Source organism: Rhamphochromis longiceps, linkage group LG1 (assembly GCF_057381845.1).
Source record: "Rhamphochromis longiceps isolate RC_006_pf linkage group LG1, R_longiceps_female_GT1.1, whole genome shotgun sequence".
NCBI classification, from domain to species: domain Eukaryota; kingdom Metazoa; phylum Chordata; class Actinopteri; order Cichliformes; family Cichlidae; genus Rhamphochromis; species Rhamphochromis longiceps.
In genome coordinates, this window is record NC_140557.1 from 8,743,602 (window position 1) to 8,762,776 (window position 19,175).

Here is a 19,175-nt window from a genome sequence, read left to right on the forward strand (position 1 = left end):
AAATGCTTTATAAGAATTGATACAATTCTTTGTAACATCACATTACCTGGGCAGAGGGGACTTTATGTGGAAAGTAAACATAAGCTTATATTTGCATCAATGTATTACATTCAGAAATATGGACAGCTTATATAGTTTGTGAGAAGGCCCTCAAGCTTTTACTGATTTCACAGTGAAACATACTACTTCAGACAGAAAGTGTATAAGTACCAAAGCATCTGGGCATCTGAGGTTCAACGTAATATTTTAGAATATATTTTATTATAAATGCGATAGATGTAGTATAATCTCAACCACTTTCTAAATCATTTCTTGACCAACTGTGTAATTTGTAGTCCATTTTTACGTAGAATATTAATTATATGACAAACTATGAACACTTAGGACATTGAGGTGGAACAATAGGCCACCAAGACCTTAATTTGTGTTGTAAATATTTTTTGGTTATCATTGTTACCACATTAGTTGGTCTATGGACTTTAATTAAGTATATCAGGAGGGTTTTTTTTTTCCTTCCCGCTGTTTTATCATAGGAGGTCATCTGATTGTTGGGAATTTCTCTCTATTTGATGCTATAAATAACATTGAAGTCTATTGAATTCAACTGAATAGAACTAAATTGAACTGAATTGAATTGAATATTTCACATATTTATATAGTCAGCATGATTCACTTTTGCACAATCTCAGTCTTGCCATGGATTGGAAGACAAAACTCAATAAACCTACTCACATGTTGCAAAACGTGCATCTCTACAACCTTTTTTCTTAAGTTTTCTTGTGCATTCATATAACACAATGATATTTTCTGTACATCCAAGGGCATATCATTGCAGGAAAATGCTGATAGCTAATTTGTCATGTTCTTAGTGATGAAAACACAAGTATAGGCTGCTTTACCTCAGGCTGAAAGCCACACCTAATTAACAGACTCCAAGGAAATGGGAAATATACCTTGATACATACATATTCCAGAGCTATCAAATATGTGACTGTAATGCGAGTGAAAACCACCCGTTTGAAAAAAAAGGACTTGCAATTACAATTCTTTAAAGAGAAATTTTAAAAAATAAACCCTTTTAAAGCTGTTTTGCAGCTTGATTTAAATTCTTAGGTGTCAAAACCACACCAACAAACCCCAAAATCTGTCTGTACTTTCTTTAGTTTGAGTTATCATGCAACAACAATAATGTAATTGTTTCATTTTATTTTAAGAAACAAACTAAAGGCAGTAGATTCAAAGAAAGTTGGAAAAAAAACTAACAACACACACATTTAATAAACTAATGCATCAAATGATTTGTATTTCTTGTATGACAGCATGGAGTTTACCCTAATGTTGGAGGTATTGTACTAGACTCCACATTTATCAACATACTTAAAACGCACCAGGGGGCTAAGTACATGAGAAAATCCCCACAATTAAGCTGATGTAGAAGGGCAGTGATGGTCATTTAATTCTGCTTAAATGACCCAGAGGAATCCAAGTGCAGGCCATCATCTTGTTATGACTGCTCTCATCCTCAGTCTAAACCTGTGCCACTATATGTGTGACTGACATCTCTCTTGTATTTGCCAGTTTACACAAGGGAATTTGTTTGCATGACAGATTTGTTTTGATTTAGTAAGCTGCATCATGTGGTTAAAACAGTTCATACCATTTTTATTTATTTCTACAACTTCAGACCCGGTGAATGCTTTTTAAACGCAACACTTCCTCATACTCTCTTTTATTTGCTACAAATACTGTATGAAAATCTGGTGAGACCTAAAATCTGCTGTTTTTAACGCATGAAAAATATCTGAAAAGCTGATTACCAGTTAAGTGGAAAATGATGATCATTACAAGCAATCAAGATGGGCTTGTTTGCAATTGCAGATAAGTTAAGAAGCTGTAATTACAGCACTGGGCACAGGGGCTTTTCTGAAGAGATTACATGCAATAGAAGAGGACGATTCAAATAAGGTTTAACGCTGGAACTGTCAAGAGCCAAGTTTTCTTTTTAATTTTCTCTTATGTAATACACAGAAATCTAAAAACACCAGTCCAGTTCATAATTTGAATGTCACTAAGGCAACACATTGCTGTTGCATTTCATATTGCATATGGGCTTAGTTAAAAGGACTCATACTGGCAAAATCATATGCTTTGAACAGACACCCCCCAACCTCAATACAGTATATGGGGGGGAGGGGGGGGGGGGTGTCCAACTGACAGAGGTTTTGAAGGTTCTAAAACAATATATATGGCCGGTTGCTCAGGAAATAATCTTTTTTTTTTTTTTGCGACAATCTAATCCTACAGGTCACAGGTCAATGTGCATGCTGCCTATTTTCAGCCTAGAATACATATCTATGTTTAATGTTTATTTTCATTATGACTTTCCTGCAAGTTAGGTTCACTCAGAGTATTTTTAAACAAATTTTGCAAGATATTCAATGCAAAGAATAAAATACTGTCTCCCTGCAGTGTGCAATATCCTTTCTACATTATCTAACGTTATTCCAACATTAACAGCTTTTCACCAAAGACACATACAACACTGGAGGAAGAAATGCTGTAAGGAGTGCAAACAAAACATTGCACTGGGACAAGATGTGGTCCTTATAGCAGACACATTCTGCAGTACATACTATACTCCATAAAATGCTATGCACAAAAAGCAGCTCTTATCCTAGCATAATTTGAATCATCTGGGGTTGTTATTAAACTAGAAATTCTTCAGATTCTGTTGTTGTTTAATAAACACCAGCACTGTTTTCATATTCACAGCAGGGCCCTTTCTCTTCCTATTTCACTGCTTACATAGCAGGATCAAAAGCTGTGGAGGGGAGATATCAAACATGCCTGGATCTGTGTGGTGAGAGCAGTGTTCACCCTGGGGGCAGAGCAGACAACACCTTTACTTTCATCACCAGAACAGAGCTCCCTTGGAGCATAGAATGAACAATGCCTGTAAAAAAGCAAGTGGTCCTTCTTCGTAAGTGGTGCCACAAGAGTATTTGTGCCATGTTGCAACTGAATATTTTAATAGCTATGTTCTTTTCTTAACAAACGAAAAACAAACCAAAGTCCTTTACGAACATATAGCCCTGTAAGTTACAGCGGGCTGCTTTAAAGTGTTTCCAGTCCCCTCCTGGAGTGAGTCACAATACACTGTTGCACTCCTAGTGAATTATTGATGAGCCAATGCAGATTATTCAAACAGGATTTGGTGAAGTTGAAAGAAAAAGCTATATGACACATAATGTAAATTAATAGAAGTTTAAGATAAACTTTAGCTCGACTTTTGATGGGCCTGAATGACCCCACCAAAGAGTTCAGTCAAGCCTCATATATATATATATATATATATAAAAAAAAAAAAAAAACACCCAGCACGCCCCTGCGGGCGGTTTATCCTTCAAGCTCGGGTCCTCTACCAGAGGCCTGGGAGCTTGAGGGTCCTGCGCAGTATCTTAGCTGTTCCCAGGACTGCGCTCTTCTGGACAGAGATCTCCGATGTTGTTCCTGGGATCTGCTGAAGCCACTCGCCTAGCTTGGGAGTCACCGCACCTAGTGCTCCGATTACCACGGGGACCACCGTTACCTTCACCCTCCACATCCTCTCGAGCTCTTCTCTGAGCCCTTGGTATTTCTCCAGCTTCTCGTGTTCCTTCTTCCTGATATTGCTGTCATTCGGAACCGCTACATCGATCACTACGGCCATCTTCTTCTGTTTGTCTACCACCACTATGTCCGGTTGGTTAGCCACCACCATTTTGTCCGTCTGTATCTGGAAGTCCCACAGGATCTTAGCTCGGTCATTCTCCACCACCCTTGGGGGCATCTCCCATTTTGACCTCGGGACTTCCAGGTTATACTCGGCACAGATGTTCCTGTACACTATGCCGGCCACTTGGTTATGGCGTTCCATGTATGCCTTGCCTGCTAGCATCTTGCACCCTGCTGTTATGTGCTGGATTGTCTCTGGGGCATCTTTACACAGCCTGCACCTGGGGTCTTGCCTGGTGTGATAGACCCCAGCCTCTATGGATCTTGTGCTCAGAGCTTGTTCTTGTGCTGCCATGATTAGTGCCTCTGTGCTGTCTTTCAGTCCAGCTTTGTCCAGCCACTGGTAGGATTTCTGGATATCAGCCACCTCCTCTATCTGCCGGTGGTACATACCGTGCAGGGGCCTGTCCTTCCATGATGGTTCCTCGTCTCCCTCCTCTTTCTTGGGTTTCTGCTGCCTGAGGTATTCACTGAGCACTCGGTCAGTTGGGGCCATCTTCCTAATGTATTCTTGGATGTTCGTTGTCTCATCCTGGACTGTGGTGCTGACACTCACCAGTCCCCGGCCCCCTTCCTTCCGCTTAGCGTACAGCCTCAGGGTGCTGGATTTGGGGTGAAACCCTCCATGCATGGTAAGGAGCTTTCTTGTCTTTATGTCAGTGGCTTCTATCTCCTCCTTTGGCCAGCCTATTACCCCAGCAGGGTACCTGATCACGGGCAGGGCGTACGTGTTGATGGCCCGGATCTTGTTCTTACCATTCAGCTGACTCCTCAGGACTTGCCTGACCCTCTGCAGGTACTTGGTGGTTGCAGCTTTTCTAGCGGCCTCTTCATGGTTCCCATTCGCCTGTGGGATCCCCAAGTACTTGTAACTGTCCTCTATGTCTGCAATGTTGCCTTCTGGTAGTTCAATCCCCTCAGTTCTGACTACCTTCCCTCTCTTTGTTACCATCCGACTACACTTCTCCAGTCCGAACGACATTCCAATGTCATTGCTGTATAGCCTGGTAGTGTGGATCAGTGAATCGATGTCTCGTTCACTCTTGGCATACAGCTTGATGTCATCCATGTACAGGAGGTGGCTGACAACTGCTCCGTTCTGTAGTCGGTATCCGTAGCCAGTCTTGTTAATGATCTCACTGAGGGGGTTCAGGCCTATGCAGAACAGCAGTGGGGACAGAGCATCTCCTTGGTAGATCCCGCACTTGATGGTGACTTGTGCTATGGGCTTGGAGTTGGCCTCTAGTGTTGTACGCCACATCCCCATTGAGTTCCTGATGAAGGCTCTTAGGGTCCCATTGATCTTGTACAATTCTAGGCATTCCAGTATCCAGCTGTGGGGCATTGAGTCATAGGCCTTCTTGTAATCAATCCAGGCAGTGCACAGGTTGGTCAGTCTGGTCTTGCAGTCTCGGCTGATTGTTCTGTCTACCAGTAGCTGGTGTTTTGCGCCTCTGGTATTCTTGCCAATTCCTTTCTGTGTCCCGCTCATGTATTGACCCATGTGCCTGTTCATCTTAGCCGATATGATGCCTGACAGGAGCTTCCATGTAGTACTGAGGCAGGTTATTGGTCGGTAGTTGGAGGGGACCGGTCCCTTCTTGGGGTCCTTGGGGATCAGGACCGTCCGGCCTTCAGTTAGCCATTCCGGGTGTCTCTCGTTAACTAGCAGCTGGTTCATTTGTGCTGCCAGACGCTCGTGGAGTGCAGTCAGCTTCTTCAGCCAGTAGGCGTGAACCATGTCGGGCCCTGGTGCTGTCCAACTCTTCATACTGGAGACCCTTTCTTGGATATCTGCCACTGTGATGGTTACTGGACCCTGTTCAGGGAGGTCGCTGTGGTCAGCCCTCAGATCCTCTAGCCACTGAGCATTGTCGTTATGGGTTGCATCCTTCTCCCATATGCTCTTCCAGTATTGCTCCGTCTCCAGCCTTGGTGGTGCTGTTCTCTTATTGTTCCCTTGCCACTGAGAGTACACCTTTGCTGGTTCTGTGGAGAACAGCTGGTTTATTCTCCTGCCTTCTATCTCTCTGGTGTACCTCCTCAAGCGGCTGGCCAAGGCTGTGAGTCTTTGCTTGGCAGTTTCCAAGGCCTCAGGTATGGACAGCTTGCTGTATTTCTTAGGCACCTTATTTGTCGCACCTTTCTGCAACTCCGTTAGTTGGCTAACCTCCCTCCGTGCTACTTTGATCTTGCCCTCTAGCCTCCTTCTCCATGGAGGGTACTGCCCCTTGTCGCTGTTCAACTTGTAGCCAAGCATCTCACTGATCACTGTTGCCGTATTGTAGATCAGCTTGTTAGTGTCGGTAATCGTGGTTGTAGGTATTGTCCGTAGTGCTGCATTAACATCATCTAGCAGACCTTCTGAGGGAACTTCACGTAATCTTGGTAACCGGCTACGCGGGATCCAGGTTTCAAGCTTGGCCATGATCCTATTTTTCAGGTCAGTTCCTCTCGCACTCAACGATCCTTCTCCTATCGCACTTGGGGCTATGTACCCAATCTCGGGTGGGGGTGATGATATCTCCCCCCTGACCTGGCGTCCTGACTCCTCCTTGCCGTAGCATTTGTGTTGTACCTCGTCAATCTCTAGCTGTGAGAGCAGTCCCTTCTTTCGAATGTTGGAACACTGAGCTACTAGTTGTTTCGCCGTCATTGTGGATGTTGGGTATCGAAGAATCCATAGGTCCCTCATCCTATTCATGTAGCCCCTTCCGCCGGGGTTACTTGCATAGTAGCATTCCAACAACGCCCTGTTTTCGTCTCTTGCCCACCGATGCCTTCTTGTTCCAGTAGCCCACTTTTCGTCAGGGTGCCCTGGTTCCTCAACACCTGACGCGGACCTTGTTGATCCGGGCGACGTCCGAGCCGGCATGCCTTCATATTTATCTGTCTCGCTCATGTCTGCGGTAGGCTTGCTTAGCATAGGGGGTCTAGCCTTAGGACCCTTACTGGATACAGACGCCCCAGGCAGGAATCGAACTTGCGATCCTCTGTTCCAAAGGCGTGTAGTCTAACCACTACGCTATCCAGCTGCTTTTATATATATATATATATATATATATATATATATATATATATATATATATATATATATATATATATATATATATATATATATATATATATATATATATATATATATATATATATATATGTATGTGTGTGTGTGTGTGTGTATGTATGCATGTATGGGTGTATGTGTGTGTGTTTTCTGCTACATCCTGGACAGATTACAAGTCTATCACAGTGTTTATCCCTAGTGTAGTGATACGAGCATTGCTACATAAGGGTGTAAAATATCATAGTTAAAAGTATTTCTAGATTATAACAAAAAGTGAAATTGAAAAAATACTTTGTCAGATTAAATCAAACTGTTTCTATTTAACATTTAAGCCCTTGTGTGATTCTTTAATATGAAATGAACCCATTCCTGTAGACACTAACTTACTATTTACAATTCCACATGTGTGCCATCTGGAATTGTCACATATATACCCCCCTGGTGCAGAGATGCTTCATATTATATGCAAATGTTAAAAAAAGCTCTTGAGATAATGTAAACAATGTCAAGATGTCACACAAAAATAAATACACATGGACTTTGTTGCTAGGTGACAAGTTAGGCAAAGCAGCTGAACATCCAACAGTTTGGACAAAACAAAAAGCAGCAACATGTAGGGCATTTTTGACAAAGAAAATTCTAATAGCTCCACTTTTTTATTTGAAGTTCTACATGTTTGCCACATTTCTATTAAAAATGTATGGTGTAGTGGCTGACAATTTATTCATAGTTAAATTTCGGTTGGGAACTAGCGTGACAAATAATATGTTTTATTTAACTACTTTCATCTGAGTTCCGCAAATCGCCAACTATGGATCCAAGTCCTTAACGTTGTTTACCGAGTCCACATTTATCCCATTTTGCTTTGTGTGGTGCATAAAATCATGTATCATATCCCTCTACTGCACACTCAACCAGACAGATGATCTAATTTCAAGTTAGCGGTCTTTAACTACCTAACTATTTGAAAGAACCCCAAGAGTAGCAGCAATCTGTACCTACATATTAAAGTTTTCAAAACAACAAAATAAAAGCTTGACATTTGACATTGGGGGTAAAATATGGTAAAATGTTCAATTTGGCATCAAGGAAATCAAAATTAAATGATGTTGGAAAGAAAAAATAATAACTTAAATTGCTTTGATATCTCTGTCAGTCATTACTGTCATTTTTTTTCCAGTTCCTGTCATTTACAAATTTTCCACAAACAAGCAGGTGTTACATCTTTAGAGACACCAGATAACATTAACAAACGCATATTTAATCCTAACGTGCCATATGCTAGAAAAATGCAGCTAACTTCAAACCGCTTAACATGGAGGTCTGCAGGGATTCATGGATGCATCATCCTGACGGTGTTGTTCTCTCATAGTAAAAGTAGCATAAATAAATACATATACAACTAGTTGCTTGACATAATGTTATTAAAACATAATTAAACAAAGCATTTTCATAAAATCCAAGAATAATTGAGAATGTAGACACTTGTTTGTGTGCTAATAATTAGGTCAGGTTCTTTGATCAGTGCAGCACAGAAAACAAGACAATACTGTAGCTTTGACAACTCACAATCGAAAAATAAAAGCCCCCGCTCACTTGCAATACACCTGATGGTGTTTTTTCTTTGTTAAGTTATGCCGTACTCACATGCTGCAAAACCTGTCAACACGAGCAAGAACAATCTCTTCTAATGAGTAAGCCTTAGGGAAGCAGTGGTATAGGCTTCTTACAGACTGGATTAGTGAATGTGGTGGTAAGGCTGTCTCCCGAGGGTGCTTACATCTACACTATCAGAGTCACAGTGACTTCGTTGTCAAGGTCAAGCAAATGAGTCAGGTGGGATGGCTCACTGCAGGCAGAGGGAGCACAACTGTCCTCCATCCGTCACGGCATGATACAGCTTGACTGTGGTGACTTAATGCCACTGAGCCATTGTGGCTCAGCGGTTAGTGCTGCCATGTCACAACGAGAAGGGCACAGGTTTCATTTAGGTTCTTTGAGGAGTGTGTTTAATCTCACCATTCTGGCACTGGTTTCAGTCAGGTGCCTTAAATATTTTTTTTTCCTTTCTTAATGAACCGTAAACAGAAATGAAAATATCATATGAGGAAATTACTACAATCAAGCCATAGTTTCCATTTATCTTTGCGCCAGAATGTCACTGGGCAAGATGCCTTGCAAGCTGTTTGCAGGGAATTGTGAATATAACAGTTAATACTTTACTGTTGCTTCCATTACAGCTATATCAGCAGTGATATCTTGGGAAAATAAGATGCTTAGTGTGTGAGAAATAGTGTGTCCCAGTAGGCAAGCTTCCATAACCACCACAATAGTCAGAGGGATAAGCCAGCACAGCTCTAATTAGTTCAACAGAGGAACTTTTAAGGGCTGCATCAGAGCCAGGGGCTGAATAAATACATATAAATCTCCAACAGAAAAAAATCAGAGTAATATTCCTTTCATTGCGATCAGCATTAACCTGAAGCACTCGTCTGCTTTGCTCTACAGTGTGTGAGAGCCTTTTTCTGATAAGCTAGATACACCTATTGAATTTGCTGATTAAAGTCATATCAGGCAGTGCTCCTGACAGCTGTGCAAAGATACAAGTCTGAAGTCTGTGGAATCATTTTCAGAACACCACAAGTTTCCCACACCAGAAAGAATGAATGCTACACAGCTGCATCAGAAAAATTATTTCATATCCATGCTAAAATGGTTTTCATTTAAAAATGAGGCTTCTTTCTGGTGAGATGAAGCTAAGGCCCCTTGAGTGATTTACTCACTTTCTCTGGAAGCTCTCAGGCTGCCTGGAGAACTAGAGGCTCCTCCATCACTGCCTCCTTCACTCTAAAAGCCCAGCAGAAGACCCTCATAAAAGCATGAGCCATCACTCGTACTCCTGTTTCACACTCTGCAGAGTAGATGTTTTTTCATCTTCGACCTTAACTGGTCATCTTACACTCTTAAAAATGCTGGGTTATTTTGACAATTCAACTGCTGGGTAAAAGCCGTAGGTTTGTAAGTTGGGTTATTGTGACCAAATATTGGTTCAAAAGTCATGACTCAGGAGTTGTGTTGGTAATGTGCCAGGTTCTTCAATTCACTCCACAGCTTGACTAATAGGTTGGGCAGCTTTGATAAAATATTGGGTCAAATTTTTACCCAATTGTTAGGGTTGAAGATAAGCCTGAGAAGAAGCCACATCACTCTTCACAAACTGCCTTTTTCAATTCTTCTCCACTACTATGAAATAAAACATGGTAAGTAAAAAGTGAATTCTAACAGTTTGAAAATCATAGGGTTGATAATACAATTTGTTGGTTTAATCTAGACCTTTACCTACTCGTTAAAGGTCTTTTAACAGATAACACCTGCCAGCTTGTGATGAAGAAAGCTATTTCTACTTAAAAATACTTGATATCATCGTTTAAATTTATTACTTGAAATGAGGCTAATGTTGCTCTGTTTGACAAACTATTTAGAGATCACTGTATGTAGAACAAAGAAAGTATGAGATTGGGTGTTGCATTTGTGTGAAAAAGGTAAAAAAAAAAAAGAAAAAGGAACACAGTCTATCTAAACTATTTACCTCGGTAGCTTTAAGGTCCACCACTCCAAAATTTACGTGTAATCAAAGTAAAATAAAACAAAAAACAAAAACAAATTTACTGACTCCTAAATATCATTTGTATTAAGCCTTTTGGCTTAATTCAAAATCTTGGGCCCATTAAAAAAGAGGTCAAAGTAACAGAACTCTTCTCATAAGCTGGCAACAAACAATACTGCTAACTCAAGCAAACTAACCTAACTAAACGAGACAAAGGGGAAACTTAAACAGTGGCTGATCAGCCAACAAAAACACAGAAAGGTGTAGAACACACAAAACCCAATTAAAACTAACATAACAAATTTGATTTCCCCCCATGCTCCCGAGTAGTGGTATGACCCAATTTGCAGGTCTCCACATAAGCTTGCTCCGCCCCTTTTCCACCTTTCAGCTCATCAACCAAGGGACTGGGAGCAGCTGCCACTGAGGTAACTCAGAAAACAAAGAAAGATTAAATCAGACATACATAACAGTGAAAACTAAAATGTGTGCACTTATTTTAGAATACAGTATTATGTAATTGTATAAGTAAATTCATTCTAAACTAAAACCAATTCTTTATTAGCCTGTAAATTAAATCCTACATTTAAAGAAAGAAAAATATAAGTGTAGTGTTATGGTTAAGCTTCTGATGTTTGGTAGACATTAGCACTGTGTGGCTGAAACTGCAGCCATCACAAGTAGATTCAATTATTCTAAAATTACCTTAAAAGTGTTTTAACTTTAATTATTTAACATAGGAACATCCGTGAGGTACATGAGGGGGACATCTTTGGTTGCCAGTCTTGAGGAACACCATATCCATATATGAGGGATGGAGGGTCCAAATACTTATTTTACACTTAATAGAGCGCTATGGAGAAAAGTGAGTATTTCTTGTACATAAACTAAATAAGTTATAAGTTGTTTTTTTTTGTTTGTGTTGGTTTGTGTGGCATTTTCACTGTGGCTACATTTAGGCTTCTTGGTCAGAAGAAGGACACTCCTGGGACACTGCACTGTGCTGGCCCAAGTAAAATGACTCCAGTGGCAGCTCCTAAAGTGTGTGCGCTGGGGTGATGAAAACAAAGAGGACCAGTCAAAAATGTTTGATTTCTTCTATTTTTCCAAAGCTTCTGCTCTTTGTACTCGTTTATTTTACAAGAAATCTACAGAAAAGTAAAGTTTTTGCTTATCCAATTTAATTACCTGCAACTGTTTTTGCTTTCAGCCTAACTTCAGGAATAAAGGCAATTTTAGCATCATGAATAGTAGATCAGTTTCCATGTTTAAAGGACTGCCATGGCACAGGACTTCAATGGATACACACAACAACAATTAAAAAACCTAAATATTGGGCAGTTTTTCAATCAGTATACTGAGTGTCATTGTGATTATAAAAATAAATATACAGTTTGTGTGTACTCAGTTTCCATATCTTTAAAAGATGCATGCACATTATATGTCACTCATTCAAGTGACATCTTCAGTCATATGCACATTATAGATGCATAAATAATAACATTTGTTTAAATCTATTGCGAAGTTGGCAAAAAGGTTTGTACAACCTTGTGACAGTGTAAAGTGTATGAAACATAATACTTGATCTTGGTTTAGTCCATCTCCTAACAATTAATTGCCAGCATTCACAACCACAGACTGGTCTACTTTGTTGTTGTTTTGTCCTCTCTGAGCAAATGTCAGGCATAGTGTTGGAGCTCACAGCTTCAGGATTACAGACAACTTAACATTAACCAAACAACTACGACTCAAATATGATCAAATGAATGAGGGCTCATTTAGCTATGGAAGCGTAAAATGTTGCTCATAAAGGTGCATGAAATGATCTGAGAGGGAGATTCCCTCTTGCCACTTTTCCAAAGTGTTGATGTATGTTAAATACTGAAAAAATCATCAATTCATTAGTTTTTTTTTTTTTAAAGTTAAGAGTTTTTACATGTAATTTGTTCTATAAACAGAGCTGGCTTTACATAGCATGTCTTTATGTGTATTAACATGTACATGTTATGTAACCAAAGACTAATTTGAAATAATTGATATAATATAATGAATTATACACTTTTTTTTTTTACATGCATGTAACTTTAATTGATATATTTTTTATGAATTTGCTGTCCATGTTTTATGTATCATACGGCAATAAAAAGATTTTTTGAGAAAATCTGTTTTGAATCTAGTTTTCATTAGCTGAATTTTATAATAAGTAGAAATCTTAACCCAAATATTAATGGTAATATAACCCATGTGATGGGTTCTGACTTTCAACCCAATGTGTGGTAACCTCAACTTCAAACATTGGTCAATTTAACCCAATTTTTTGATAGATATCCTAACCCAGTGTGCTGGGTCAAACCAGTAACCTAACCCTGTTAAGTTGAAACAACCCAGCGTTGGCTCGATCCATATTTGACCCAGCATTAGGTTACTGATTGGGTCATTTTTAACCCAGCATTTTTAAGAGTGTACAACAACAGCAGCAACTATTGCATACACTTAACTACTAGGGGTGTGACGATACACAAAATTCACGGTTCGGTTCGGTTTGATACTTTGGTGTCACGGTTTGATATTTTTTCGATACAAAAAAATGTTCATGCCTTTTTAATTTGTCATTTATTCAAATTATAAATATATATTTTAACTCAAAAATACAGTTTTTAAATTTAATGTTGCTGTAACAGCAAAATAATAAAAAATAAATAGATCTATCTGATCGAGAAATCACTCATCTTTGGAAAAGAGAGTTTATTACAGAGAAAGGTCTCTTTCCAAAATAAAAGCTATACTATACGCTTCTTCTGGGCTATATTCTCAGCGGCATATTAAACATTTCAGGTCCCCATAAGGACTAAACGACTCAGGTAAAGTTTGTAGCATGCGTGCTTGTTGTTTTTGTCTGCTTCCACTTGTCTTTGCACTAGGATGATGTCGGCGTAAATGTGCAGTCATATTCGTTGTGTTCCCACTAGTGCTGTCAGTGTTAATCTCGTTAAAATGACGTTAATGCCATAACGCGGCAAATGTCCGTTAACAAGTTACCGCGGATCGCCCTGTGCGTGGGGCTGGACGGCGTCAATACTTTAACAAGCTAACTGCGCTAACGCACTAGTTCCCACCAATTGAGCATTGCGTGGCACATCCGACATACTGTTTTACTTTTGTCCATGACGCGCTTACCATCAGGGTCATGCTTCACATGAAAATCAAAATAGTTCAAAACGCCAGATCTGAATGAGGGTGGGGGAGGTTCAATTTGGGGTAGCGTTGATCCGATATTACGTATCGGTATCGGTCCGATACTGACCTAAATTACTGGATTGGATATTGGAGAGAAATAAAAAATGTAATCCGATCCGAAGTATCACAAAATCACCTCACAAAACGCGCTACTTGGCGTAACCCAGCTCGGTGCATCGGAGCACTATGTGTCACGTGATAGAGCGGTTGTTGTCTGCGAGAGCTGTCGGCGGTCTGTTGGAGCATTTGGAGCCTCCCTCTCCTGTTATTACTTCAAACATGAAACTGATCAATGATCAGCTGATCGGCTTTTCTGCCGCAAGTCCCGTCTTTCTTGTTTGTTTATTGCCCACTTTGTGCTAGAAAGAGGAGACCAGCGGATAAACAACAGCAGCACGTTTAAGCGTGATAAGCTGTTGTTAGACTGTATTTAATATTCATTTCTAGTATCAGCTGATGTTTGCTGGAGCCACGGCTGTAAACCTGCTGGTCATGATATTGGTTTGGATATGTGGTGAGAGGGAAACATGAAGATGAAACCAGGAAATGTCCTTACTAAATCATCAGAGCTGAGCAGGTGATGGAGAAACAGGTTTACCTTTTAGGTGACATGAATGAGTTAAAGTTATGAACTGTTTCTGAGAGACAAATAACACCAGGATCCTTTTTCTATGTAGCTGACAGCTGGTCAGTGCAGGGGCGGATCTAGCAACGTTTTGTCGGGGCCAGGTTGGGCATTAACAGGGAAAAGGGGACACAAAGAAATATTTTTCTTTGTTATGTCATTTAAAAATTTTGAATAAAGAATTATCTGAATCTTACAACAAAAGTGGTCATCTGATTAAATGTATAGAAATCCATTATTGTATATAGTAACTAATAAGTCTAATATACACCCTAGTAAGCTATAGTACTTTTTCCTTTGGGAAGGTACCATCTGTGCAGTCTGCAATTCTGTTGAAGAAAGATGTTGAATCTATTTAAATATTGTAGAAAAATAATTGATTTCTGTGCATTTGTTTTATACGTGCATTAAATTAAAGTTGATTACATCGATTAAGGGCGGGGGGTGGTTCCCTAATATTTTTGCTGGGAGTTGGCAACCCTATTAGTTAGTTTGCCTAATATTTCCACTAAGTACTCTTTAAAATACCAGAATAGGGAGGATGGTGTAAGTTTAAATTTATTAGATTGATCAGTGTTGCTGAACTATAAAATGTTTTGGGTGCAGTGTACAGTAATTTTTGCATACAGGTATAACAGAATACCTTCAGTCTCTTGTTTTTTAAAACTTGAGTATGAACTTATACAAAATGCAGCAAGATATTTATAAAAAACTGTTTATTGATTACAAAATACGCTATATCGGATTCATATCGGTATTGGTCAGTGTTGGGTAAGTTACTTTAAATTAGTAACTTAGTTACATTACTAGTTACTTCTATCAAAAGTAACTCAGTTACTTCAAGTTACTCGTTACTTTCAGAGTAACTAGTTACTAGGGAAAGTAACTTTGGTTTTACTCAGAATTCTCTTGTTAATGTGTTGCTTCCGTAACTGGATACCCAGCAAGATTGCCAGTCTTCTAGCTTGCTTACTTGCCACAAGTGCACTGTGCCACCTACCAATAGAAAGGAAAAAATAATGTGCACATTTCCACGAGAGAAATCCCACGCCTGATTCTATCCTAGCTTGCTTTTTACATCCAACACAACAACTGCAGTCGTGGTGCTTTCGATTGTACTCAGAACTCGGAAATTCTGCCTTCTGAATAGAAAGATGTAGTTAACACCAGACTGAAGATGAACTGCATACAGGGCTGGACTGGGACAAAAAAATCGTCCCAGGCATTTTGACTAGAGACCGGCCCGCCATTATAGGAAAAATCATAAAGCCTTTGAATGAAAATAAACACTGTTGTGACAGTGATGTACACTGTTCTGATGGTATATATGTATCAATCTATCAATTGTTTGTTGCAAGACTTAGAAAAGGATCCCGGTGTTATTTGTCTCTCAGAAACAGTTCATAACTTCCCTTCAACTCATTCATGTTAACTAAAAGGTAAACCTGTTTCTCCATCACAGCTCTCATGATTCAGTAAGGACATCTCCTGGTTTCATCTTCATGTTTCCCTCTCACCACATAACCAAACCGATATCATGACCAGCAGGTTTACAGCTGTGGCTCCAGCCAACATCAGCTGATAGTAGAAATTAATATTAAATAAATTCTAACAACAGCTGATCACATTTAAAAGTGCTGCTGTTGTTTACCGCGACATCCGCTGGTTTCCTCTTTCTGGCGCAAAGTGGGCGATAAATAAACAAGAGAGAAAAGCCGATCAGCTGATCATTGATCAGTTTCATGATTAAAGTAGCAACAGGAGAGGGAGGGGGAGAGGGGGAGAGAATGAGAGAAGAAGAGGCAGCTGTGCAGCAAAGACACAGAATAACTCCAGCTTTGGTTGCTGGAGTACTTTTCTATGCTGTGGTGTGCTGGGGGAGCAGCACAGCAAAGAGGGACTCATCCAGGCTGGAGAAACTGATCAGGAGGGCTAGCTCTGTGGTCGGCATGAAGCTGGACACTCTGGTGACAGTGGCAGAGAAAAGGACATTAAAGAAACTGATGGACATTATGGACAATGCTGGGCATCCTCTGCACACGGCCATAAACAACCAGAAGAGTCTGTTCAGTGACAGGTTGCTTCTCCCCAAGACAAGAACTAACAGACTTAAAAACTCCTTTGTCCCACACGCCATCAAACTGTTTAACTCCTCTCTGGAGGGGAGAGGGAGGGGAAACAGGAGGACAAAGGAGGGGGGAACAACTAAGCTGTAGTGTCTCTGCACCTCACTGTACAATACCTTGTGCAATACTTTTTGTAAATAGTCAACAGTGCAATAGACTCAATACTTGAAATGTGCAATTCACTTGTATTTTTATTTTTTTATTCCTATTTATTCTATTTATCCCCTTTGTATATTTTATTTATATTTGTCTCTGTATTTATATATGTGTGTGTGTGTGTGTGTGTGTGTGTGTGTGTGTGTGTGTATGTATATATATATATATATAACAGTTCTGTAACTGTAACTTTGGTCGTTGCTGTGCTTTTTTTGGAAGTCGAATTTCCCAGAGGAACCCACCCGAGGGATTAATAAAGTTCTATCTTATCTTATCTTATCTTATCTTATCTTTTCATTGTAGCTGAAGTCCGGGACAAACTGTGTTCCTTTTCACCTCAATACGAAACGCATGATATTTTCTCTGAATACGAGACGATTCCGTTTTTTACGGGACGGTTGGCAACTCTAATAATTAACCTTATGAACAAAATAAAGTTCAACATCAGTAACATAGCACCCACCCAGCTGTATAGAAACTCCGTCATGCTAGCTAGCACGCACTACAAAAAGTCAGCATATCGAAAATAAACTCCACCTAAACTTGGTTCATATCTGACCCAGATGGACTGCAGGTTATAACTTCTTACCTGAAGTTCAGTTCACCTGACACTCTCGGACCAGCGGCCGCTTCGGGTCTCTCCTCTTGCCTCCCTTTTCCTTCATCCACCTGCTGGCTTCCACCACTTGCTAATGTTATTGAATCTGTGGAAGCTCCGCGATAGCCACCACACGAAGTAACGAATAACGAGCCTATCTAAATCCCAGTAATGAGTAACGCGTTCCCGGTTTTGGCATAATAACTAGTTACCGCGCTCGTTACCACAATAATAACGTAGTTACTGTAACGCGTTATTTAATAACGCGTTAGTCCCAACACTGGTATCGGCAGATATCCAAATTTATGATATCGGAATCGGTATCGGACATTAAAAAGTGGTATCGTGCCATCTCTAATGCGTACCAAACCGAAAGCTCTGTATCGAACGGTTCAATATCGATACATGTATTGTTGCACCCCTATTAACTACTATAAAGACAATGAAGTGTTGTCTTGTTTCTTAATCTGGAACTCTGTTTAGATATTTGAAGATTTTTTTTTTCATGCATCTACTTCTTAAGAATAAATAAAACTTTTTATTTACTTTGATATCTCTGTGATAGATTTTTTTTTTTTGTGAGCCTCAGTATTATTTTCTTCATTGGAAGGTCATCTTTTTCTCGTCACACTGACAGATGGTTGAAATGACAGCTCTCAAATCTGAACAGTAAAATGTGAACCATCTGTTTGCACTTAAATAAATGAACACTGGAACAACACACAGCTGCCTAATAAACTAAGTGACTAATGGAAAGCTTCACAGTGTGTTTTAGAATGACTAGATTTTGCAAAACCTTCCTTCTATACTTAAGTGAAAAAAAGATAATACTAAAAAAATGAAATAAATCAGAAACTGTCAAATGTTTTCAGGTTTGGTATCACCAGGTCCCACTTGTTGCAGAACACCAATGGAAATTTTTATGATCCTTTGTCTTTCAGATTGCCCTGTTTTCTTTCTGCCACTGCCACCATTTTCTGACAGTCTTACTCCTTTTCTATCTGATTTACGGTTGTTCCTTGCCTGTATTATCTAGTTCTGATAAATACAGCTTTCTAACAAAGTGAAATCACTTGCAGCAAAATCATGTTTTCAGGAAAGTTCCAGTGAGCTCGACCTTCCTCGAACTGTGTTTTTCTATTTTCTCAACTCTACATACCTGAGGGGGAGAGTGCAAAATCTGAATGACTCTTAGAAGCCACATTAATAGGAAAATATACTAAAGGTGTCCTTTGAAAGAGTGAAAGACAGAAAGTAAAGAGGAAGAAACCTGGAGACTGAGCACGAATATCTTATAATGCTTCCCAAAGTCTTGTGAGAAACTTTGGCAAAACAATGAATAGTATATTTCAGGGTAGGGATCATTTTAACTTTCCCTTGGCACACAAATTGCTGTAGCGCAGGGATATTAATTTTTTTTTCTGCAATTTAAGTCTGGAGGGAGAAAAGGAATAACCTTTCAGTGCAAAATACAGAAAAATCTGTAGAAGTAATATGTAAAAGTTTCAGAGTGTGCTTTTGAAAATCAAATTTTGCATTTTTCAGAGTGCTGTAATTTTCAGAGGAAAGCAGTTTCAGAGCTTTGAAGGATGACAGTGTTTGAATAAGTACTATTGTTGTGAAAACAGAATCAAACAATACAACATACTCTATGAAGTATTTCTTATGAGCTGAGCAAATGTTTTGTTCACAACACAATAAATCAAACGTCCACCAGGGATGCAAAAGCATCCCTTAGTTTAAATGTGAATGCAATCCTCATTACCAGATTGTTTTGTTGTAAACCTTTGGATCACTTCACTTAGACAGTAGCATCTTAGCTTGACACCTCCGCCCTTTTCTTGCCATTTAAAAGTGGCTAAATTCAAATCAGGTATAGTTTTAGATTTTTTATGACTGCTGTCACAACTTTATGATCACATCAGGTATAAGATAGGTGTTGATTTTCCTTCCTTTGAATACATTTATATTTAGAGGTTACTGTTACA